General features: G+C 43.9%; 2 long non-coding RNA genes across 2 annotated transcripts; both read left to right on the top strand.

Annotated features, from left to right (window-relative positions):
• Positions 1 to 45: 45 nt before the first annotated feature.
• On the top strand, positions 46 to 15,983 carry LOC306936994. Its single transcript, XR_013791577.1, has 4 exons — positions 46 to 288; positions 4,973 to 5,033; positions 5,737 to 5,780; positions 15,398 to 15,983. It is a non-coding gene; the product is annotated as an uncharacterized lncRNA (long non-coding RNA).
• Positions 15,984 to 22,202: 6,219 nt separating this feature from the next.
• Positions 22,203 to 26,154, top strand: LOC306936995. The gene is made up of 3 exons (XR_013791578.1): positions 22,203 to 22,379; positions 24,582 to 24,655; positions 26,080 to 26,154. It is a non-coding gene; the product is annotated as an uncharacterized lncRNA (long non-coding RNA).
• The last annotated feature ends 804 nt before the right edge of the window (positions 26,155 to 26,958 follow it).

Raw genomic sequence — 26,958 nt, 5'->3', positions numbered from 1 at the left:
TTTACGGACAATCAATGAACTGAGTACAGCTTGTATGGTAATCAATTCACACTGAGGAGCTGCGTTCCAATTGGCGAATTTTGTTGGCGTTGTTTGAATATTTCTCTCCGTCACTCATTTCTCTCAGACACTGAGCCGACAACAGACGTGTTTTTGAGGGAAACTGACTCGACCCGCCACTGCAACTTCTCTGGATATATCTATTGTGTACAACTGCTATTTTTTGTATTCTTGTTTTGCTGTTTTTTTGTGTGTCCTTTTCTGTGGCTTACAGGAACAAGATCGGAGGTAAGTTCACAACAAATCCTTTTCTTAATCAAAATTGTTTTCTTGGTAAAAAAAAGTTTGACCGTCATAACCACACACACACACACACACACACACACACACACCAGCTAACGCCACCGGCATAACCAGTACACCACACACACACCAATGCTGCTTTGTGTTGTATTGAAACTTGGTTTGAAGACGTCGTCTTGGTAAAATAACCAAGCTACAACCTTCACACTGCACAGCTAATTAAAGACACTGGTAATGGCAGTGTTTTTGTTGACTGTGTGTGGTGTGTGTGTGTGTGTGTGTGTGTGTGTGTGTGTGTGTGGTTAATCCATCGTCTACACGCCATAATCATTTTTGCATGGCCGCATCAGACCTCATCCGACGTTATAAACAATTAAATCCATGTAGGAGTTAGAACGTGTTGTAAAAAAAAAGAGAGAATAATTCGGTCGTCGCCACGTTGCCTCAGAATTCTCTAGGTAACTACTTTGAGAATAACAGCGGAGTGCTGATAATGGTTAACAGACGGTAACACTGAGTGTCTGTCACTGTATCCTCCCACGCATACTAACGCGGACCCCCGCGCCGAACTCCGCGGACCCCCCCCCCCCGTACTCCGCGGACCCCCCCCCCCCCCCGTGTGTGTGTGTGTGTGTCAGGTGGTTGTGTGTGTGTGTGTGTGTGTGTGTGTGTGTGTGTGACTGGTGGTTGTGTGTACTAAACATGGTGTGTTCACTGTGGGTGAACTGCATGGGCATTGGTTGTATAACATGGTGTTAACCTGGCTCCTTAAGGGAGTTCCAGGGGGTCCCCAGCAAAATGATAGTTTGGAACCAAATGCACGCTTATGGGTCTGTAACTCTGAGAGTGTACAAATGGAACCAGGGTCCATTTGGTTCCATGTTGTACAGTCAGAGTTCAATTAACATAGATTTTTGAGTGGCGCAACCACTCCAACGAACAGCAATGTCCGTGTCCGTGTGTTCACCTATGTGACTACCTATGTGACTATGTCACTATGAGCACGAGTACCAATGACTACCACAAGTGGCGCTGTTGTGCCAGAAATGGAGAGAGAGAGAGATAGTGCTGCACTTCTGCCTGCTAATGAGAGACAGAGGGGGGGGGGGGGGGGGGGGGAGTTGCACCACTCAGTTCACACAGGTGTGATTTTTACAATATAAATTGGGGGTCCCAGAGATAGAAATGCCATTAAATGGGGGTCGGTAGACTAATGCAATAAATGAAACGGGTTGAGAATCACTGCTAGAGCCATACAATTCTTCTCTTATGGGGGTCCCTGCCCTGGGCCTGGCATATATTTTCAAATGAGGGTCCGTGGGCTAATTGGTGTGAGTTTGGGAACCACTGCTCTACTGGGTTTAGTTGGTTGCACTGGACACTGGTTCTATAACCAGGTGGCTTGTTAGGCTGTTCTGATTTCTTTCTATACCAAAGGTCTACGTTGTGCAAAAGGGAGCTTGTAGATCTGCTACTTTCAGCAAATGTTCCCCTCAGAATGGTGATGCTAGCTAATTAATTATGTAAAAAACAAATATACGTATGTTGGGCTGTTCTGTGTGATATTTTTTTCTATACCAGGGGTCAGTCACTGTACCCGCACTATCCCATGCATAACTGGGCATTGGTTGTATAACCCATTCTGGGCGGTAACCCCTTTTGGTGTTTTAAGCATTGTTATACTTTAGCTGTTGAAAAATAGCAGATCTACAAGCTCATAGCAAGCTTGTAGATCTGCTATTTTTGAAAAATCGTGAAAATGTGGTGCAAATCCTTATATATTCTATCAGAGCGAATGTTTTTAACTCAAATCTTTGATTCTGGGAGGTCCCTGGAACAACATATTTTCAGATCGGGGTCAGAAAACTGTTTAAATTTAGAGGGCATTTGTAGAATCATCCTCAGGTCTAAAAGGGGTAACCTGGTGTTGGTTATAAAGTTTGTTGTTTCTTGTTGTACTCTACTGTAGTGGGTCCCAAAGTGGGGTCCGGGGACCCCCAGGGGTCCTTGAGGGAGTTCCAGGGGGTCCCCAGCAAAATGATAGTTTGGAACCAAATGGACTCTTATGTGTCTGTAGCTCTGAGTGTACAAATGGACCCGTAACAAATGGAACCAAATGGACCCGTTACGGGTCCATTTGGTTACATTTGTGCTCTCAGAGTTAAATGAACAATGATTTTACAATATAAATTGGGCGTCCCAAAGTGGGGTCCGGGGACCCCCAGGGGTCCTTGAGGGAGTTCCAGTGGGTCCCCAGCAAAATGATAATTTGGAACCAAATGGACCCTTATGGGTCTAACTCTGAGAGTATACAAATGGAACCAAATGAACCCATTAGGCTCCACTTGGGTCCATTTGCAATTAATTAACATTGTTTTCACAATATAAATTGGTGGTCCCAGAGATAGAAATGCCATTAAATGGGGGTTTGTAGACTAATGCATGTCAAACTGGGGGTCCTTGAAATGAAATGGGTTGAGAATCACTGCTAGGGCTGTAAAAAAAAATCTTCTTATGGAGTTATGGGGGTCCCTGGCATATATTTTCAAATGAGGGTCCGCAGGCTAATTGGTGTGAATTTGGAAGTCCTTGACATGAAAACGTTTGGAAACCACTGCTCTACTGGGTTTAGTTGGTTGAAGAACAGGACACTGGTTCTATAACCAGGTGGCTTTTTGGGATGTTCTGATATCGGTGTGATATTTATTTGAGTGGTGCAGCCACTCCATTACAGAGCTATGTGTGTGGGTGCCTGGCTGGGTGCCTGCCTGGCTGGGTGGGTGTGTCTGAGCACGAAAACAGCATGGTTGTTTTTCACCACCTGTGCGCAACCCAACACACACACATATTAACTGTATATATGGTGATTTCGGGTGTGCCAGTACAGTACAGTAGAGGGACCCCCACACGGTAAATCTGTCACTTCTCAACTGTTTCGGACACGGGGCGGCTCACCAGAATCGGGCCGGCACCCTGGGTGCGTTCCTGTGGGTCAGGAACTTGCCCCCCTGGGGACCCCCACACGGAGTTGCACCACTCACTTCACACGGGTGTGATTTTTCTATACCAGGGGTCTAGGTTGTGCTAAAAGGAGCGTGTAGATCTGTTACTTTGTACAAAAAATATATATATGTTGGGCTGTTCTGATATCAGAGTGATATTTCTTTCCAGCGATCTGGGTTGTGCAAAAGGGAACTTGAAGATCTGCTACTTTCAGCAAATGTTCCCTTCAGAATGCGGATGATGGCTAATTGTTAATGATGCAATCATGTCACCCTCCGGGGGTCATGGAATGCAATACTGTACTCAGTACTGCAGTACTTAAACTTTTTCATGTCAAGGACCCCCAAATTGCATACAGACCCCCATTTTAAAATATATGCCAGGGAAGGCACCCCCAAACGAGAAGATCTTTACAGCTTGAGCAGTGGTTCTCAACCATTTCAATGTCAAGGACCTGGGGGTCTGAGGCCTAATGCATGTCAAACTAGCATGTCACACACCTAAGATAGCAGACCGAGGAGCTCACAGCGTCGTGGATGATACGTCGTGTGAGCCCTTGTGCTATGTTTGTAAAACATTTATACTGCGCAGCAGCGCCTCGTGAAATAGACCAGTGGCAGTGTTGTTTTTGTTGAAAACTATGACCGAGGTGTGTGTGTGTGTGTGTGTGTGTGTGTGTTGGGTTCAGTGTGGTTGAACTAAACATATGGATGCTGCTGCATACGTTGTGTTGCTTAAATGACTGCATAGTTGCGTTCTCAACAGTTGCGCAGCAAAACACAAAAGGAAAAAAATCCATCGACACATTGATTTGCGGTCTCGACTTATTTGCCAAATATGAGTCGTTTCACATCCCTACTACATACGCCTTGTGAGCTTGTACATCTGCTATGTTTGTAAAATATTTTGGTGTGTGTGTGTGTGTGTGTGTGTGTGTGGGGTACTGCAGTGGTTCTTAAACCTTTTCATATCAAGGACCCCCAAATTGATACAGACCAACATTTGAAAATATATGCCAGTGCAGCAACACCCATACAAGATTCGTATGGCTCAGTGATTCTCAATTATTTGAATTTCAAGGACCTGGGGTCCAAGGCCTAATCCATGTCAAACTAGTCCCAGGCCTAATAGATGTCAAACTGGCATGTATTAGGCCTTAACTTGGACCCCCATTTAATGACATTTCTCTGGCACCCCAATCTATATTGTAAAACCAATGTCAATTTAACTGTGTACAAATGGACCCAGTGGCCATTTGTATGTTCTCAGATATACAGATACAAGGGACCATCTGCTTCCAGTCTATATATTTTAGCTGGGGACCCCCTGGAACTTCCTCAAGGACCCATGGGGGTCTCTGGACCCCACTTTGACAACCACTGCAGTACTGTACTCTAACATTGTTGAAGTAGGACTCATCAAATGTCCCTGGGACCCATCTAACAGACCACCCCTGAGTCCCAGGACCTATTACATTGAAAACCTATTTACATCACTGTGAAGACTCGTGTAATAATGTTATACTATACTCTAACTGTGTGTGTGTGTGTGTGTGTGTGTGTGTGTGTGTGTGTGTGTGTGTGTGTGTGTGTGTGTGTGTGTGTGTGTGTGTGTGTGTGTGTGTGTGTGTGTGTGTGTGTGTGTGTGTGTGTGTGTCAAATTACAGTTCCAGAGAGGGAGACACTGGTCACCACAGGCTGTGGTGACCCGGACTGGTCCGTCACTAGGTTTGTCACTTTTGTATTGTTAGCAAATGGACACTTCTTTGACATCATTCAGTTAATTGTAAAGAATCCTAAAGCAAAAATCTTGGCCACTTGCTCACTCACACTCGGTCACTCCAGCATGGCAGTGTTATGGTGAAATTGATGACCTATGTGACCTGATGACCTATGTGACCATCTTATGGACTTCACATAACTTACATGGAGGTCTTTAAATATGTCTCCTAAATACTGTTACATTGAACTCTGCTAATTAACAAACCACGATGATTGATGTTAGGACATTGACCTTATGTGATGTCTACTCTAGTTTACATAATGGGACATGCCTCCATGCCACTACATGTTATTAGCTTTCAACACTTCACCACTTTAATTGCATCCTGTGTCCACACATTTTACAAATGTTACCTTCCTACTCTTAGAAATAAATTGTAACGTTAGTTAGTGGTTGCACTACTAAATTCAGTTTGTCATTGGGGTTGCTTTTTTGTGTTATACGGTAATACCACATTGCTATTCTAATTTTGCCTATTTCAGATGAGTGTCATTGTATATCATGCTCTATTCTGTGGTTTACAGAATATTCAGTAAACATATTAACATATTTCTTCACTCCAATTGTACTTTTCCACTGTTATCTAAAAGACAATGAAACAAGTCAAAATGTAGTCTCTAGTCTGAACTATTTTTTTTTACTGCTTAGGTCATCAGATCTGAACAGCTACACCAGTGACTTCATATATAACGGTAAGAAAGTTCATTCTTGGTTAGTTAGAGACTACATATAGTAACGGTAAGTAATTTCATTCTTGGTTAGTTGGCGACTACATATATTTAACGGTAAGTTCATTCTTGGTTAGTTAGAGAGTACATATATTTAACGGTAAGTAAGTTAATTCTTGGTTACAGACTGCATATTTACAGGTAAATTGTGATTTTTAACACGTTTAGATCTAGTCATTATTTTGTCACATAACATTGTGACATCATGCCTCGTCCGAAGCAGAGATCTGCGGCTAAAAAGAAATTCTGGGCTAATAGCCCTGCTAAGGCCAACCTTTCACAATCACCAAACGGTAGCGCTTCAGTCGAGGAAGTCGATGAGAAGAAACAGGAGACCATTTCTCCACTCGTGCAGCCTTCTCCAAAAAAAGCTCGGCATGCCATTGACCTTTCCAACAGGGACCCTGTGCATGAACCACTCGTTCAACCATCTGCTGTGATCTCTGTGCAAGCATCCAGAAGCCAGGCTCATAATTTATATCCCAATTTTTCAAGGAATAAGCAGTGTACATGCATGTCTCTCACATTTCTGGCACAGCAAAATGAGGGACTTGAGTTGAGGAGGGATGATCTCAACAAGATACTGGACATGGGCGACCGTCTGTATAGAAGAACAATCAATAGACTAAAAAGACGGAACCTGTTTCAGAGCAAATTCCTGTCGATGGAGGAAACGCCTCTCGATGTGGAAACGGAACACAATCACTACTCTGTGATCAAATCGAATGTGGAGACGGGATACATGAGAGAAGCAGGAGATACTAGACAGCAGCATTGGTTGCTGAATCTTCATGCAAGACTCCAGTGTTTGTCTGCAGATGTGACACATGCACTGCTTACAATATCGCCATACACAATTGCTGTATTTAGAGACGCGTCGGGAAGATATGGCATGTTTGACCCGCACAGCAGAAATGATGATGGCCTACCTTTAGCTCCGTGGAAAGGAGGAACAGCAGTAATGATGACCTTCACTCACTTGGATGATCTAATTGCTAAAATTGACCATCTAACTGTCAGCGTACATTCCATACCGATTGACAGAATGCTGTTTGACTTCATGCCCGTGACATTTGTACAGACAAATGCCCCATCACCCCATGTAGAGACAAATGCCCCGTCACCCTCAACTAGCAGACATGAAACAAACACTGGGCCATCAAGCACCAAGCCTTCTCTGCAGTCAGGCATTTCATCACCCACAGAAGTGGGGTCCAACACTTCATCTGACACTTTTCACAAACTGAACAAACGCCGGCGACGGAAACTGAGCAGAAAAACAGGTTCACAGAAACCAACAACTCGAAGACAGACAAACACAATTGAAGATATTAGGGCCAGGAATAAGGAATATATCCGGAAGTACAGGGCAAAGAGGTGCATCATAGATACAGAATTCAAGGCTAAGCAAAAAGGATACAACAGCGCATACTTCCAAAGCAAATACAGCAAAGATCTGGATTTCAAAGGGAAGGAACTGCAGAAGCACAAGTACAGGTACAAGATGGATGAGGTGTTCAGAGAGAAGCGCAAGGCATTTAGCAAGGCATATGACAACAGTAGGTATCATACAGATGAGAAGTTCAGGGGGAAGCGCAAGGCATATGTCAACAGGAGGTTCCATGTAGATGAGGAGTTCAGGGAAAAGCTCAGGCAACACATGAAGTTTTACATGGCCCACAAATGCAAAACAGACGCGTTCTTCAAGATGCGCCGTGACATGCGCCAAGCCTTGAAGTTAAAAAGAAGGTACATGGAGTTATGTCGAGTGCAGCTCAGACTGCGCGTTGAAGACAACAAGAGGCGAGTAGAAGATAGGCGCCTTGAAAAGGAAGCAAGGAAAGCTTTACAAGAAAAGCAGCTCCAAGACTGCTGTATAGCGAAATTCCACGCAGACATAGAAGATGGACCAACATTTGTGTGCACAACGTGCCACCGGGCGCTGTTCTCTGGTCAAGTGGACCCTTGTCATCGGGAAAAGTACAAGACAAACCTTGACGTAGTTGCAGCATGCTTGACTGGAAAATACGTTCATTTCTGTGACGATGAATGCGGAGGCCCAGAAGAGTGCACTGTACCCAAAGAAAGACATAGAGAGTGGATATGTAAATGCTGTCACAGAATTGTACTAGCAGGAAGAATGCCAGACATAGCTGTTGCAAACAACTTGGAGCTAGCAGCCATTCCTCCAGAGCTTTGCCAACTGAATGTTCTGGAAAGACAAATGACAGCATTAGACATCCCATTTGCCAAGATTCTCACTCTCCCTAAAGGCAAACAAGGAGCTGTACATGGTGCTGTGGTGTGTGTACCATCAAACGTGGAAACCACCATAAACGCCTTACCCAGAAGGCTCGACTCATCTGGTTTGTACAGAGTGAAGCTGAAGCGACGTCTGCGGTACAAAGGCCATCATTTGTTTCACACTGTCAATGTGAGGAATGTAGTTTTGGCTCTGAGGAAACTCATCGAGACACACCCCGACTACAGGAACATCACAATCCGAGACGAGGACGACATCAGTGGTGAAGCTGTGGTAGACCCGCTTGAAGAACTACCCGCTTCTGAACAGACGGCCACAGACGACGGCATGGACAGTTGTGATGAGGCCGAAATGATGGAAGTGGCTGATTCTACGGAAGCTCTCGACTCATCACGGACAGTGGATCAGCATCCACCCAGTGCTGAGGATGAGCAAGATGTGCTGAGACCTGGACATGGCCTAGACAGTTGCCTGCAACCGGACGACATTGGGCAGGACATGATGACATATGGAGATGGCATATTCACCATAGCCCCAGCGGAAGGAAACAAGCCTGTCAGCTACAGCACAGTCCCTAACCTCGAAGCAAAGGCCTTCCCGACATTGTTTCCCACTGGAGAGAACACGTTTGATCGGAAGAGAAGGGTCAAACTGTCCCCAAGCAGGTACTTCAACGCGAGACTTTTCGGTGTTGACGCACGTTTTGCAAGAGACCAAACCTATCTCTTCTTTGCACAGTTTGTCTCAGAGACACACTTGGCAAAAAACACCATCTCAATCCAATTGAGAAAAGGCAAACCCAAAACCAAAGATGGTCGCCGGATCAACAACAAGATGTTGCAGAACAAGTCTGAAGTCGAGCGACTGGTCAAAAACCGCGACGCAACAAGATTCATGTCGCCAATGAGGGGGACTCCAGCTTACTGGCAGAAGACCATGTTGGATTTGTTTGCCATGGTCCGTCAGATAGGTCCACCCACCTTCTTTTTGACCATAAGTGCTGCAGAGTTCAGATGGCCGGAGGTTATAAAGGCAATCAAAGCACAGCAAGGCCAAATAGTGGACTTCGACAAGCTGGACTGGAATGACAAATGCGACATCCTCAGAAGCAATGCAGTGACGACCATGCGCATGTTTGACAAGCGAGTTAGTTCGTATTATAGAAACGTGCTGTTTGATAAGGAGGCTCTTCCAATTGGACGCGTCATCGATTGGTTCCATCGCGTGGAATTCCAAGCAAGAGGGTCCCCCCATTTGCATTGTTTAATGTGGATAGCCGACGCCCCCGTATATGGAGAAGACTCGGACGAGAAGATTTGCGAGTTTGCAGACCGCTACATTAAGTGCCAGCTGCCTGATCCGAACGAAGATCCCATACTCTACAAAATTGTCACAGAGGTTCAGATGCACAGCAGAAACCATACCAAATCGTGTAGGAAAGGTCGCAAGACATGCAGGTTTGGATTCCCAAAACCACCAGTGGACAAAACGTGGATCACAAACCCGACGCCAGTTGATCCAATTCAGGAAGAACTTGAAAAAGATTTGGATGATGGCGCAACGGCTGGAAATGATGCAGCAAATAAGAGTGCAAGAAAGGAGGCAAAGGACGGTGCAAAAGGCTTAGGCAAAAAACGGACGGCACAGACGCAAGCTTCTATGGCCAAACTCAAACCACTGTTTGATATGCTGATTGATGGCACATCAGAAGTGACTGACCTAGCGGACTTGCTGGCAAAGTGCAATTTGACTCGGGAAGAGTACAATGCCTCTCTTCAAGACATGAGGAAGACACATGTCCTCTTGATGAAGCGTGGAGTGAAGGACGGCTTTGTGAATAACTACAACCCAGTTTTGCTGAAGGCCTGGAATGCGAACATGGATATCCAGTTTGTCCTGGACCACTATGTCTGCATCTCCTACATGCTGTCCTACATATCCAAGGCCGAAAGTGAGATGGGCGAACTTCTCAAGCAAGTAGTGGTTGGAATAGACCCCACGAAAGTGAGCGAGAGGGATGCAATGAACCAACTGGTTCACTCCTATGTCAAAAACAGACAGGTTAGCGCACAGGAGGCAGTCGCCCGGACTTGCAGTTTGCATTTGAAGAAATGCTCCCGGCAAGTTATCTTCCTCCCCACGGATGACAATGCCATGAGAATGAGCCTCCCGCTCAGCACGCTGCAGAAAAGACCAGACGATTCAGAACACGTATGGATGACACATTGTCTGGACAGATACAATGTCAGACCCAAATCCCCCGAGTTTGACAACATGTGTCTAGCTGAATTTGCATCCGACTACAGGGTTGTGTACGGTGACGAAGCTACACAGAAGGATTGCGTAAAGCTCTCCGACAACATGGGAACCATGAGGAAGCGCAAAAAGGTTGGCTACCCCGCAGTCATCAGATATGCGAAATTTTCGGAACAGAAGGAACCCGAAAAATACTATGGCACCCTGCTTAAAGTCTACCTTCCCCATCGCTACCAAACATCGCTGAAAACCGAAACCTTCCCCTCCTACACAGAGTTCTACCACAACGCGTCTGTGAGATTACCTGGAACAGATGAGGTTTGGGGAGCCAATATAATTGTTGCTAGGAACAGGAAGAAGTTCGAGAAACACAGTGAATCGATCGAAGAAGCCATGGAGGAGTTCCTGAAGAATGGCCCTGCTGAAGACGCGTGGGCCGACATTGCAGCAGAAAATGAGCTCGATCGATTGGAATGTCTTGCCCAACAAGATGAAATTCCGCTGGATGATGAGGAACGAGACGACGTGCCAGAGTTCAGTGCTCAAGACGTGCCTAATATTGGACATGTTGCTGTATCGGCCCCACAGGTGAGCCTGGATCATCTGCTCACTATGTGTCGAAACCTCAACCAGACACAAGCCTCCATTTTTCACTCTGTACGTGACTGGTGCTTGAAGAGCGTGAACGAGCAGAACCCCGACCCGTTCTTTTACTTTGTCACTGGAGGTGCTGGAACTGGCAAATCACACATGATAAGGTGCGTCTACGGTGAAGGAACAAGAATTCTCCGTCGACTCCCCAGACTGTTTGAAGACACTGATCCATCTACGCCCACAGTGCTGCTGTCTGCGTTCACTGGAACTGCAGCATACAACATCTCAGGGAACACTCTGCACTCCCTGTTGAAGTTGCCAAGAAGCCTCAAACCCCCCTACACAGGCTTGGGAAATAGATTGGATGACATGCGAGCGAAGCTGGGGAATGCGCAGATCATCGTCATTGATGAGGTGTCGATGATTTCCAAAGACTTGTTTGCCTTCGTCCACTGGAGACTGCAAGAGATTAAAGGCAGCAAGATGCCATTCGGAGGCATGTCTGTGCTTGCAGTAGGTGACTTTCACCAGCTCCCTCCAACGTCACAAGGGAAACCGCTCTGCGTGCTCGAGGAATGCAAACCGGACCTTTTGCACGAACACTTTCAGATGATCACGTTGACGGAGATCATGCGACAGAAAGATGATGTGCCCTACGCAGAACTTCTCAATCGGCTGAGAGTCAAAGGGAAGAAGGATCCGCTGAGTGTTGCAGACAAAGATCTTCTTGCTCAGAGAGTGACTGAGCGTCACCTTTGTCCCAAGGATGTTGTGCACATCTTCGCAACCAACAAAGAAGTTGCGGCACACAACATCAAGTCCTTGTCTGAGCTCCACACCCACATCGTTGACATACCTGCAGAAGACTACAGGAGAGATGAACGGAATCACCAGATGACTCGTCTTAACAGAGCCTGTACAGGACAGCAAAAGGACCTTCTTGACAATTTGCAAGTTGCGGAAGGCGCCCCTGTCATGATCATCAGGAACATAGATGTGGAAGATGGCCTTGTCAACGGGACATTTGGCAAGATCGATAGTGTAGAGTATCTGGTGAACCAGGACGGCACTACGGTAGCCAAGCTTTGGCTTCTGCTAGACAAGCCTGATGCCGGGCTGAAATATCGCACAACTACACCTGGCGCTAAGCAAGTGCACATCATAAGGGTGGAGGAATACCTGAGTGACCAGAAAGTGATTCGCAGGCAATTTCCCATCAAGTTGGCATATGCTTGCACAGCTCACAAAGTCCAAGGCATGACTACGCAATCCGCCGTGGTTTCCCTGAAACGGATCTTCCAACCAGGCATGGCCTACGTTGCCCTCAGTAGGACAACGTCATTGCAAGGATTGCACATCATCGACTTTGATGAGAAGAAAATCTACGCTGATCCGGAAATCACAGCCGCCCTGGAATCCATGAAGACCGCCTCACTGGACAGTGTCATGCCACTGTTGCATTTTCGAGAGAGGATGGGCCAAGCGCAAACGCTGACGATTGTCCATCACAACACGCAAAGCTTACGGGCTCACATTCAGGACATCAGGCAACATCACGAATTTCCACTTGCAGATGTCCTGTGCTTGACAGAAACCCATCTCACTGGCTCTGTTGTGGATGACGGTCTGCAATTGGATGGGTACACCATGTTCAGCCGCAACAGACACGTGTCATACGCAAGCAACCCTGACCGTGCAGAACAGAACGGCGGCGGTGTGGCTGTGTATGTGAAGGACCATTTCCAGGCTAGTGAAAGGCGGAACATTTTCAATGTGACAAACATGGAGTTTGTGGTCGTCAAGATCGAGTCCCCTGTCAAGCTTCTGATCGCTGCGGTGTACAGACCACCACGTTACGGTGACCCGTTCCTGGACAACCTGAAGGCCCTCCTGGACGGCTTAGAAATTATGGACCACCATCCCATCGTACTCTGTGGAGATTTTAATGAAGATCTACTTCAAGGGCCCACTTTTGGTGGGCCCATAAGCAGGCTGCTAGACTCCAGAGGATATGCACAACTCATCAAGGAGGCGACCACAGACAAGAACACGCTGTTGGATCACATGTACATCTCCAGACCACAGCAATGTCTACAGTCTGGAGTGCTGCGTACTTACTACAGCTACCACAATCCTGTGTATTGCGTATTATCCTCCGATCATGAGTAGTGAAGCCACACGATTCTCTGGTGTCCGATGAGAAAATTTGATTGATTGATTGGTGGGCGGTGGGGGGGGATTCACGTTCAGCTCCGTTCATTTGTTTGATTTCCTTGGAGGAGTTGCGTTGGGTCCCCAAGTCGGCTCCGTGGCCGTACCTTGAGTTGGCTGTGTGGCCGTGACCATTTCTTGTGTTGTCCTTGTGTTGGGTCCCCAAGTCGGCTCAGTGGCCGTACCTTGAGTTGGCTGTGTGGCCGTGACCGTCTCTTGTGTTGTCCTTGCGTTGGGTCCCCAAGTCGGCTCAGTGGCCGTACCTTGAGTTGGCTGTGTGGCCGTGACCATTTCTTGTGTTGTCATTGTGTTGGGTCCCCAAGTCGGCTCAGTGGCCGTACCTTGAGTTGGCTGTGTGGCCGTGACCGTCTCTTGTGTTGTCCTTGCGTTGGGTCCCCAAGTCGGCTCAGTGGCCGTACCTTGAGTTGGCTGTGTGGCCGTGACTATTTCTTGTGTTGTCCTTGTGTTGGGTCCCCAAGTCGGCTCAGTGGCCGTACCTTGAGTTGGCTGTGTGGCCGTGACCGTCTCTTGTGTTGTCCTTGCGTTGGGTCCCCAAGTCGGCTCAGTGGCCGTACCTTGAGTTGGCTGTGTGGCCGTGACCGTCTCTTGTGTTGTCCTTGCGTTGGGTCCCCAAGTCGGCTCAGTGGCCATACCTTGAGTTGGCTGTGTGGCCGCGACCGTCTCTTGTGTTGTCCTTGCGTCCGTGTTTGAGGGATTCCGATTTTACAGGGGCCAGTTTCGAATTGCAGCCGTCCGTAAGTGCCCTTTGAGAGCGGTTTTGAAGGAGTCAAGGGATTCGCATGTCTTAATGACTGTTGGTAGGGCGTACCACATTTTGGTGGCATAGGAGCGAGAATAATAATAATAACCACCGCAACAAGTTTCATCTGACACGCTCCACAGACATGTTTTCGCACCGGTTATGTTCTTCATAGCCAGACGGTGACCATGCTCTGGTGTCCGATGAGAAAATATAATAATGATAACCACCGCAACACGTTTCATCTGACACGCTCCACAGACATGTTTTCGCACCGGTTATGTTCTTCATAGCCACACGGTGACCATGCTCTGGTGTCCGATGAGAAAATATTATAATAATAACCACCGCAACACGTTTCATCTGACACGCTCCACAGACATGTTTTCGCACCGGTTATGTTCTTCATAGCCAGACGGTGACCATGCTCTGGTGTCCGATGAGAAAATATAATAATGATAACCACCGCAACACGTTTCATCTGACACGCTCCACAGACATGTTTTCGCACCGGTTATGTTCTTCATAGCCAGACGGTGACCATGCTCTGGTGTCCGATGAGAAAATATAATAATAATAACCACCGCAACACGTTTCATCTGACACGCTCCACAGACATGTTTTCGCACCGGTTATGTTCTTCATAGCCAGACGGTGACCATGCTCTGGTGTCCGATGAGAAAATATAATAATAATAACCACCGCAACACGTTTCATCTGACACGCTCCACAGACATGTTTTCGCACCGGTTATGTTCTTCATAGCCAGACGGTGACCATGCTCTGGTGTCCGATGAGAAAATATAATGATAACCACCGCAACACGTTTCATCTGACACGCTCCACAGACATGTTTTCGCACCGGTTATGTTCTTCATAGCCAGACGGTGACCATGCTCTGGTGTCCGATGAGAAAATATAATAATAATAACCACCGCAACACGTTTCATCTGACACGCTCCACAGACATGTTTTCGCACCGGTTATGTTCTTCATAGCCAGACGGTGACCATGCTCTGGTGTCCGATGAGAAAATATAATAGTAATAATAATCTTTATTTATAGTAGTGGGATAATGTGGTCCTGGTGTTTGTTACAATTCTGGCTGCTGCATTTTGGATTAGTTGTAGATGGTCTATACAGGGTCCTCCAATGAGAGGAAAGGTCTGACTCTTGCAATGTTTCTTAGGTGGTAAAAAGATATTTTTGTGACATTACTAATGTGCTTTTCAAGGTTTAACGGTTTTTCACAGTTTAACCTGTGAGGACAAGTTTCCGAATGTATTATTATTATTATTATTGACCTTTTGATGGTAAATGTAAGATTTGAGAGTATAATTCTTATTACTGCCTTATTTTGTCGTTAACACTTTTCTGTTTTTCATCGGTAAATAGTAACTAAATAATTTGTTTCTTCATGCGAATACCATTGCATTCATGTTGATTGTGAACCATTTGTGTTTGGAAAAAACTAACACTTCTTTCTCTGTTTTTCAGAAGCTGCTGAGTGATGCTACAGCACTGACAGATGTTTGAATCTTTCTGCCTTTAACCTTTTCTACTTTTCAGGATTTTTTTTAGATGTCATAATGTTTTACTCACCATTTGTTTTTAGGGCTGTAACACTATTGGACTAAAGTAGTTTAGGAGATTAATAATCATAATAACATGGTTAAAATAATTCTAAACTTTAAATAATGTATTAATAAAATAAATTACCTTTAATAGGCTTAAGTGCTTAATTATACTAATACATTTTCTCAATATAGTTGCAACCCTATAGTTTTTACCTATCTTTCAGAAAGTTAGATTTATTAGCTTGTTTGTAGAATATATTTTCCAGGAGCGTGCTTGATCGCCTTTTTAACAAAGGGGTCGGTGCAAGAATTTTTCCCTGTGCACTCCTAAATTGGCTGAAATAGGAGGCAGGTTTTTTGCTTCACTCTGGAAAATGTTTAATTTAGTAAAAGGTTAGAATATAACTTTTGATAATAGTAGTAACATTAACCATTATAACGTCAATAACATAATATATCGATAATAAAACAAACGGTTTACTGGCATTATTATACTTACCATTATATATAACCTTTAAATACAACCATATATATATATATATATATATATATATATATAAAATAGTGTTGCTTTCAATAAAGGTACAAATAATACATTTTTCTTAATAAACTGTTTAAACTATATCTGCTGTGCTTTGTCTCTACTTATTTTTACTATGTGTTTGAAATGTGAATCTATATGTTTGGTAATTATTTTGTCTAAATATTTACAATGAATACAGATGTGTTTTGGGTTCTTTTGAAATTACTATTCACAATCGGAAGGGTTCATCAAAACTGAAGCTGGACAAAAATGTTAACTTTGGAATAAATGCTATGTCATTATTGCATAAGCCCATACACATATATACACACAAAGTATAACCCTATACAAAATTAATTACAAGGTAATTCATATATTCTTAAGATGGAAAAATAAAGTACTTCATCTTTTAGTCATACATTACTACAGGTATTTTCTCACTGGTAATGGCTGACATGCTTTTATTGTGAGTATGTTACCAGATGTGTGCATATTTTGGTTCATGCTACGAACAGAAGACATGGTACAAGATAACTTCTGATATGTTAACCAATTACTATATAAACAGGGTACAGTCTTATTTACCCACAACACTAATTCACATGAGAACAATAAGGTTCGAAATTTGTATTTTGAGACCTACAAAAAACATCTGGTCATTTTTGAGTAAACATGTTCATTGATTGCTTTTTCAAACAACATTACTGCATTCAGTGCATTGGTCCATATAAGAATCACTATTTGACACTGAAACGGTCGAGGACAGTTGCTGAATGCTGGAACAAGACAAATCCTTTACTATGTGTGAAATGGTGGAGCTCTTCTTAATGTGGTCAATTTAGGCAGAACAATGAGCGACAATACCAGTAGATCTTGGACACTGTCTGTGTCTGTCCGTATGACAACCTTGTAAAGTCATTTTGTGTATTAAATACATTTCAATAAAAGAAGAAATCACACCGATTTGAAATAAACATCAATAGGAGAGCAATCCCCCTGCCCATGCATCTGACAGTGCAGATGAACTACCTCCAGCACTGAGGTGCGGCTGGAGATGGAGGAGGTGATTGGATGCTGACTGAAAGGACAATGACAAGATGACAGGCAAGAAGCAGGGATATTTGATACAATGGTGGAACCCAATCGCTGATTGGATGGCTACAGATTGGGTAGTAGAATTTGATTTGTTAGTATAGTGCTCACTTACATTTATAAATGACAGGATTTTGACAGCATGGGAAAACAGAAGTGGTGCAACATGAAAGCATGATTAAGAAATTACTGGGAGGGTCCTATATTGGGGATTGAGGCAACCACACTCTGCAATTTTTTAAAATTGCGACCTTTCTAGTGTTTTATTGTACCTGTACAAAAAAACTTTGACACACTACTCCTCCCACAGTTTTTGCGGCACACACTCAAGCCATATGTCAAATCGACCGGCTTCATCGGGAATGGTGTGCTTGTATTTTGTTAAGAGATATGTTGTATAGTTTAATTGATATTAATTTATTAGTTAATTATGTATTTAACATTGATTTATAATAGGAAAATGCAACGACTCCCATTCAAGTATTTTTTTCTTGGAGATCGTAAGTGCTACAGTTACAACACTCGGAGGGGAGGTTCATAATAATTATTAAAATTAATTGAATTCATTATTACATCATTCGGCCTCATGGTGGCGCTATAACAGCCCACTTTGCGTTTTTCCCTATAACTCTTGAACCGTAAGTCGTAAAATCAAAATGTCTTTTTCCATGGATTCCTTGGGTCATGATGCATTTCCACATATATGCCACGCCCATTTTCGTCAGGGAAAAAAATCCTGCAAATTTGATTTTTCTCCAAAACACACTTTTGGCTCCTCCTCCTACAGATTTTGTCCAAATCTCACAAAATTCGGCACAGATGATCTCCGGACCTATCCGATTAAAACACTAACTGCAGAATTTTGGTAGTGCGTATCGTTCGGCCATAATCGTCGTCCGCAGATAGTAGGAGGGGCCTATTTTACATAAAATGCCATAAATCACGAACAGAATGTCCGATCCATCCCAAATTGTAATCACATGTTGCGGGTGGTTCAATCAACCAAGTTCCAAAAGCAATTCCATTTTCATCCATAGGGGGCGCTGCAAATGCCAAAAATGTAACCGTATGGTGCAAAAACATGATATCCCCTCCAAATTACTTACGCATGATCGCAGGGGTGACGCGACATTGTAATTGGCTGGCAATATCAGTGGGAGGGGCACATGTAAGCCACTGCGGCAACCACACTTTGCAATTTTTTAAAATTGCGACCTTTCTAGTTTCTTTTTACTGGAGTAACCTTTTTTTTGACGCACTACTCCACCCACTGTTTTGACTGTACGCACTTGAGCCATATCTCAAATTGACCGGCTTCATCGGGAAGGATGTGCTTGTATTTTTTTAAGAGAAATGTTGTATAGTTTAATTGATATGAATTTATTAGTGAATAGAATTTCCCCATTGACATGAATGGGAAAATGCGATTTTTCGCATTTTCTCACATTCAAGTATTTTTTCCTCAGAGACTGTAAGCACTATAGTTACAAAACTTGGAGGGTAGGTTCATAATAATTACTAAAATTAATCAACGTATAATGTTATCGGTCGGCCTCATGGTGGCGCTATAACAGCCCACTTTACGTTTTGGCTTATAACTCTTGAACCGTAGGTCGTAAAATCTAAATTATTTTTTCCCTGGCTTCCTTGGGTCATGACGCATCTCCCCATATAGGCCACGCCCATTTGCGTCATGATAGATTTTCCGCCATTTTGAATTTTCTCCAAAACACACTTTTGGCTCCTCCTCCTACAGATTTTGTCCAAATCTCACAAAAATCAGCACACATGATCTCCGGACCCATCCGATTACAACACCAACTGCAGAATTTTGGTAGTGCGTGTCGTTCGGCCGTAATCGTCGTCCGAAGATAGTAGGAGGGGCCTATTTTACAAAAAATGCCATAAATCACGAACAGAATGTCCCATCCATCCCAAATTGTAATCACATGTCGCGGGTGGTTCAATCAACCAAGTTCCAAAAGCAATTCTATTTTCATCCATAGGGGGCGCCGCAAATGCCAAAAAGTGTCACCGTATGGTGCAAAAACATTATTTTTGGGGGATAAATCCCCTCCGAATTACTTACACATGATCGCAGGGGTGACGTGACATTGTAATTGGCTGGCAATATCAGTGGGAGGGGCATATGTAAGCCACTGCGGCAACCACACTTTGCAATTTTTTAAAATTGCGACCTTTCTAGTTAGTGTGGTTGCCTATGGGCAACCATACTATTGTTCCCCTTACCTTTTATTTCTTTCTTTTCATTTTATTCTGTATAAACTTTATTTTGCAGTGCTACTCCTCCCACAGTTTTTGCCGAACATACTCGAGCCATATGTCAAATCGACCGGCTTCATCGGGAATCGTGTGCTTGTTGATTGATAAGAGAAATGTTGTATAGTTTAATTGATATGAATTAATTAGTGAATTAATTTCCCCCATTCACTTGAATGGGAAAATGGGAAAACTCACATTCAACTATTTGTTTCTCTGAGACCGTAAGGGATGTAGTTACAACACTTGGGGAGGAGATTCATAATAATTACAAGAATTAATTAACATAAAATTATATCGGTCGGCCTCATGGTGGCGCTATAACAGCCCACTTTACGTTTTGGCTTATAACTCTTGAACCGTAGGTCGTAAAATCACAATTATTTTTCCCTGGCTTCCTTGGGTCATGACGCATCTCCCCATATAGGCCACGCCCATTTGCGTCATGATATATTTTCCGCCATTTTGAATTTTCTCCAAAACACACTTTTTGTTCCTCCTCCTACAGATTTCGTCCAAATCTCACAAAAATCGGCACACATGATCTCAGGACCCATCCGATTAAAACACCAACTGCAGAATTTTGGTAGTGCGTATCGTTCGGCCGTAATCGTCGTCCGAAGATAGTAGGAGGGGCCTATTTTACAAAAAATGCCATAAATCACGAACGAAATGTCCAATCCATCCCAAATTTGAATCACATGTCGCGGGTGGTTCAATCAACCAAGTCCCAAAAGCAATTCTATTTTCATCCATAGGGGGCGCCGCAAATGCGAGAAATGTAACCGTTTGTCGCAAAAACATGATTTTTGGGGGATAATTCCCCTCCGAATGACTTACGCATGATCGCAGGGGTGACGTGACATTGTAATTGGCTGGCAATATCAGTGGGAGGGGCATATGTAAGCCACTGCGGCAACCACACTTTGCAATTTTTTAAAATTGCGACCTTTCTAGTTAGTGTGGTTGCCCTAAAGGGCAACCAGACTATTGTAATTGTAACACTTTATTTTTTATACTGGAGTAACCCTTTTTTTGAAACGCTACTCCTCCCACAGTTTTAACTGTACGCACTTGACCCATATGTCAAATTGACCGGAAAAATCGGAAATGGTGTGCTTGCTCATTGCTAAGAGAAATATTGTATAGTTTAATTGATATGAATTTATTAGTGAATTAAATTTCCCCATTGACATGAATGGGAAAATGCGAAAAATCACGTTCAAGTATTTTTTCCTCGGAGACCGTAAGGGCTATAGTTACAAAACTTGGAGGGATAATTCGTAATACTTACTAAAATTAATGAACTTATAATTATATCGGTCGGCCTCATGGTGGCGCTATAACAGCCCACTTTACGTTTTGGCTTATAACTCTTGAACCGTAGGTCATAAATTCAAAATTCCTTTTTCCCTGTATTCCTTGGGCCATGACGCATCTCCCCATATAGGCCACGCCCATTTGCGTCAGGATAGATTTTCCGCCATTTTGAATTTTCTTCAAAACACACTTTTATTTTCTGATTCTACAGATTTTGTCTGAATCTCACAGAAATCGGTACACATGATCTCTGGACCTATCGGACCGCGTTTACATTTTTTGATTTTTTTTTGTCCGTATTGTTCGGCCTTAATCGTCGTCCGAAGTTAGTGGGAGGGGCCTATTTTACAAAAAATGCCTAAAATCACGAACGGAATGTCCAATCCATCCCAAATTTGAATCAGATGTCGCGGGTGGTTTAATCAACCAAAAGCCAAAAGCGATTCCATTTTCATCCATAGGGGGCGCCGCAAATGCGAAAAATTTAACCGCTTGTTGCAGAAAATCACACCCGTATGAAGTTAGTGGCGCAACTCCGTGTGGGGGTCCCCAGGGGGGTCCCAGAAGTCCCAGACCCACAGGAACGCGGCCAGGGTGCCAGCCCGGTTCCGGCGAGCCAGCCCGCGTCCGAAACGGTCGAGAAATGACAGAGTTACAGTGTGGGGGTCCCCCAGGGGGTCCCTCTACTGTACTGTACCTTCACTGTACTGTAACACCTCAAATCATCATATATAGGCTACAGTTAATTGTGAAAACCAACCAAACGCTATTTTTCGTGCTCGGACAGACCCAGCCTGCCAGCCAGGGACAGACCCATGGACACACAAAGCTAGATAGGAGTGGTTGCACCACTCAAAAGTTATTTTCACAGGGGTGAGATGACATTGTAATTTGCAAGCGAAATTATTGGGAGGGGCCTATGCAAATTCTATGACCTATTATTATTATTATTATTATTATTATTATTATTATTATTATTATTATTATTATTATTATTATTATTATTAATTGCCCAGACCATTTGGACTAATACATATATCTACCTGCCTACTGTGTTATTCATTTTGTATTATTATTATTATTATTATTATTATTATTATTATTATTATTATTATTATTATTATTATTATTTCCCAGACCACTAATAAATGAATCTACCTGGCTGCCTACTGTGTTATACAAATGAAAACGTTATCAACGTGGCTATGATTCAGGATCTGCTTTTATTTTTTTATATGAACGTCATATAAAAGCATATAGCCTAAGTATGTGGTTGAAAATTGAGCAAGTTATGTTTATTTAGAATTGTAATCAGTAATCAGAATCAGTAAGATGGCCGCCACGTAGCGACGTCGCTCTCCATTGGCCAGCAGCGCGGGTGAGTCATGAGCTCATGCGTGAGCTGCTTTCTCATTGGCCGAATTTCCATGTAGAGTCTTTCAAACCCTCACTCTCCAGGCTAACTGTGAGACGCAGACGTGTTGTTTTCTGACTGAGAGAGATTGACAAACCGTCCCACAACTGCATTTTTTTGGATTTTCATCTTATCTACTCCGTATAGTATTGTTTTGGTGTTTCTTGTGTGCTTTTGTCTTTTATTTTTATCGTATATACTCCGTATATTGTTTGTTGTGCTTTTGTTTTTTTGGTGTGTGTGCTTTCCCCGTTCACAGGACAAGATTTGAAGGTATGATAAACTCCTTTCTTAATCATCAGTTAAAAGAGTTTCATTGGTATGAAATTAATGTAACAATGAATGCTAACTACACAGCACCACGTGTGAAATATGCCACAACAACACAACACCATTTCAGCGACTCGGCTGTTTCTTCTTAAAACATCATTGTAATTGAACACTGTTTCTGCGTTTTATTACCCCCCCATGTTGCATGAACAACGCAACCGGCTGTTTCTTCTTAAACCTCATTTAAGAGCAACATCACACACACGCGCAACCAACACCATTTCAGCGTGCTGAACGACACACGGGTGTTTCGTCTTACAACATTATGCAATTAAACACAGCTTCTGCTTATTATCCTCCCACACACACGAACAACAACGTTTATACTCCGCAGCACGACGGTGTCGCCAGAGTGTAGAGTAGGAGAGTAGCGACACGCTTTGATCTGCCGCACAGCGTGTGCATATGGGCTATAGTTCCAAACATTACTCCTATGGCTGGAACTATCCCATTGAGATAGAATGAGCACTTCCGCATTCCATCGTTACAATGGGAGTCCATGCTAGTGTGGCCACTCTTACCATATTACTCTCGGCACCCGCTTTGCGGCGAGATCAAAGCGTGTCGCTACTCTCCTACTCTACACTCTGGCGACACCGTCGTGCTGCGGAGTATAAACGTTGTTGTTCGTGTGTGTGGGAGGATAATAATCAGAAGCTGTGTTTAATTGCATAATGTTGTAAGACGAAACACCCGTGTGTCGTTCAGCTATTTTAGGCGTGCGTTAATAGCAGACCCCAACTCGCGTGTTGTGAGCTTATGGATCTGCTATGCTTTTCAAAAGGTTTTACTGATGGATGTATCCATATAATCTAATAAGGGTCTTCAATGTTTTTTCATGTCAAGGACCCCTTAGGGCCGATTCATACTCCTATTTTACCGCTGTAGTGCCGAAATTATTTCGGCTCAGAAATGTTCAGTAGCACCGAAGAGCCGACTTTAGGACGGTACCCCCCCCCCCCCCCCCCCATATAGGAGTATGAATCGCGCCAATATGTTGAGAGAGTCTCAGACATCACGCAGGGTGAGGGACCCCCACTACATGGGCTATTATATTATAAAACTGTTCCTGATTAAACTGGACATTCTTCTTTGACGGCACTAGTGTAAAACATAATGTAAATGTTTTGTGTTTATTTGTTTCATGTTTTCTATTCACATGTTGAATTTATGTTAGTATTAATGAATGATATTTAATCTCTTATACCCTCAATACTAAATTGACTGTTGGAAAATAAAAGGAAAATAAAAAGGGTTCCTATCACACCATATTTGGCAGCCCCAACTTTGAGGACCCTATCGGTCCCGGACCCTCTGTTGTAGACCAGTGATGCAAATAGCCAGCATCCTGCTGCTACATCATTAAGGCTCATACATAGTCTGGATTTTCGGTGGTGAGGTGACCACCGAACTACAACATGACGTGAAGAGCAAACCACCGCTCCAGCCCTTCTCTCTGTTTTTACTCGCCACCGCTCAATGTTATTTCAGCTCCGGTGTTCAGCTCACCACCGGAGCGGTGGTCACCTCACCACCGAAAATCCAGACTATGAATGAGCCTTTAGACTCACTAAATTGAGAGGACGCAATCATGTCGCCCTCCGGGGTCCTGGTATGCATGCTGTACTGTACTGCTGTGGTTCTCAAACCTTTTCATGCACAGACCGCACATTTGAAAAGATATGCCAGGGCAGGGACCCCCATATGAGAATATTTTATGGCTCTAGCAGTGATTCTCATTTAATGGCATTTCTATCTCTGGGACACATCTATATTGTAAAACCAATGTTGATGTACAAAACTGACCCATTAGGGTCCATGTGGTTCCATTTGTACATTCTGAGTTAGACAAGGATCCGTTTGGTTCCTGTCTTATCATTTAGCTGTGGACTCCCTGGAACTCCCTCAAGGACCCCTGGGAGTCCCCGGACCCCACTTTGACACCCACTGCAGTGCTGTACACTGTCCATGTGCACCAAAAACAGCCGATCTACAATATCAGGCACCAAATCTATGCACCACACTGTGAATCTCGTGCTGCCATATGTTGTACGCTTGTAGATTGGCTATTTTTGGCTATTCTAGAATGTGAATGCTGAAACTGTCAAATACCAAATATATATATTTTTCATGAACAATTCACAGCTGCTGACAGCCATTCCACTTCTACGCAGACATCTGGAGACGCTGGTCCCGTAGACGCTCTACATTATACTGAGGTTTGTGTGATATTGATTAAACATTTCGGCTATTTTTCCTGACATGTACACCACGCATGGATGAAAGTCAACTCCATATTGACCCGGATGGGGTCAAAATGAGATCTACAAGCTCGCGACCTTGCAGATCTGCAAATTGGATGCCCCAATTTTTCAACAGCAACCTGTTATAGTGCCACCTAGCCCCTTTTAGCACCCTCGGTTAGCTTTTCTGAATTTTAGACGTCGCTACCCTAGGGTCCCTGACAGCTTATTCCACCCTCCATAGGATGCAGATGTACATACACTGTTCACTGAGAGCGGTGGCGCCGCTTGAGTGTTGGTGAGATGTTTCAAAGATGCATAAAACAGCTATAGGAGACCGCCGCAACATGTAAGAAATGGCATTAACCGCCGATGCCGTTAAGTATTTTTTATCTTTTTTTTAAGTTTTGGCTTCTCTGAAATCCTCTCTTCCTCACTTCCCATGTCCCGCCTCCCACGACACAACAGCATTATAAACATCCTGTATGTCCTGTATGTCAGAGGCAGTAACTAGGACGTGCAGCTAGCCAGTCGGCGCTCGGGAGGCGGTACAATGGGAAGTCAATAAGTAAGTCAAGGAAGAGAGAGGAGAGAGAAGTTCAGCGAAGCAAAACTTAAAAAAAAGATTAAAAATACTTAACAGCATCGGCGGTTAATGCCATTTCATACACATTGCGGCAGTTTCCTATAGCTGTTATGCATCTTTGAAACATCTCACCAACACTAAAGCGGTGCCGCCGCTCTCCGTGAACAGAGCGTATGTACATCTGCATCCTATGGAGGGTGGAATAAGCTGTCAGGGACCCTAGGGTACCGCATCCAAACTTCAGAAAAGGTAACCGAGGGTCCCGAAAGGGGCTAGAGTGCATGCACTAGGAAGAGGAAGAAGTGCCATTTTCAACATCGCTCATGGTCCTGCTATAACTGGCCCATTCAAGTTTTACCTAGAACTGCACCGATCTGTGTAAAACTTTGTATGCACACTCTGTAGAGGCCAAGGAAAACAAAACATTGAAATGCATTTATTACTCCTTCAGATTTTACCCAAATCTCACGCATATCGGTACACATTATCTCTATAGTCATGTGATCAAGACGGGTCTTTTCAGGAGTGGCCTGTTTTGTACAAAATGCTGCAAATCATTATCGCAGCGTCCGATTGCAGTGAAACTGCACGCATATTCCCACTAGGCTGAGGAAGAAATGCTACTTGACATTTTTGTAAAAAACAATCTTATCCTGGTGGAGACCTGTGCCCCGAGGGGCGCTTTTTGTAGTTTACAACTGAATTACTTATAGACGTGGTAAACCTCCATATCCAGAAAATCTTCACCAACAATGGCCAATCTACAAGATCACGCAGCGACACTTTCTAAGCTTTAACATTTTTTTATTTACAGCTGGTGACCTCCAGTTCCACTGCTCGACAGACGTCCTGGTCCAGTGGATAAGTTACCAGTCTACTGTACTCGCACAGGTTTGTCACTTTTAATATTTCTCTTGACGTGCACAACACAATGCTGTAATGTTGGCATATGAGCACTGTTTTGCTATCAAGCCATTGTCAGTTAATGCGGTGTCGTCACTTTAGCAAGACGGTCTAATGATTCTGTACCTACTAGCTTCCATGTGGATGTTGAACGTCACATGTCAGTCTATGATTCAAGTCAACTATATTTGGGCAATGTTCCAGGCCAATCTAATTTGTCAGTTTTAATGATCCCAACCTGATCTTTTTGCTAAAGAGCTGGACCCCATCTGAAAATATGTTGTTCCAGAGACTCTCCAGAAGCAAATATTTGAGTTAAAAACGTTTGCTCTGAAAGATATATTCAAAGATGGCAGATCTACAAGCTCGTAGCGTGGGACTTGGTGCCGCACTATGAGCTTGTAGATGTGCTATTTTCCAACAGCTAACGTATAACAATGCTTAAAACACAAGCTTGTAGATCTGCTATGAGGTGTCATCACTTCACAAGACGGGGTCTAATGATGCTGTAGCTTCCATGTAGTCCGGCAGCAGACAGGCTTCTTTTGTTTAAAGTGGGAGATTTGGTATAGTAAGCAGCCATCGCCACTTGCCCAAATGTGCTGACCTCATCACATTTGTCATGACGTCTATGGCTGTTTTTAGCCCAAGGAGTGTATTTTGTGCAAATCTAATGCTTGGAATGGATTCAGAATCATGAAAACCCCCTAGTTTGACATGTCACATGCTACTTAAAACCTCTTAAGCCCAAATCCCCCGCCGGCGGGGGCAGCGGCTGTCCACCTCATGA

The sequence above is a fragment of the Electrona antarctica genome (genome assembly GCF_951216825.1).
Source record: "Electrona antarctica genome assembly, chromosome: 14".
Classification (NCBI taxonomy): Eukaryota; Metazoa; Chordata; class Actinopteri; order Myctophiformes; family Myctophidae; genus Electrona; species Electrona antarctica.
The sequence above is the reverse complement of the archived record's forward strand: the minus strand, read 5'-3'. Positions and strand labels throughout refer to the sequence as shown.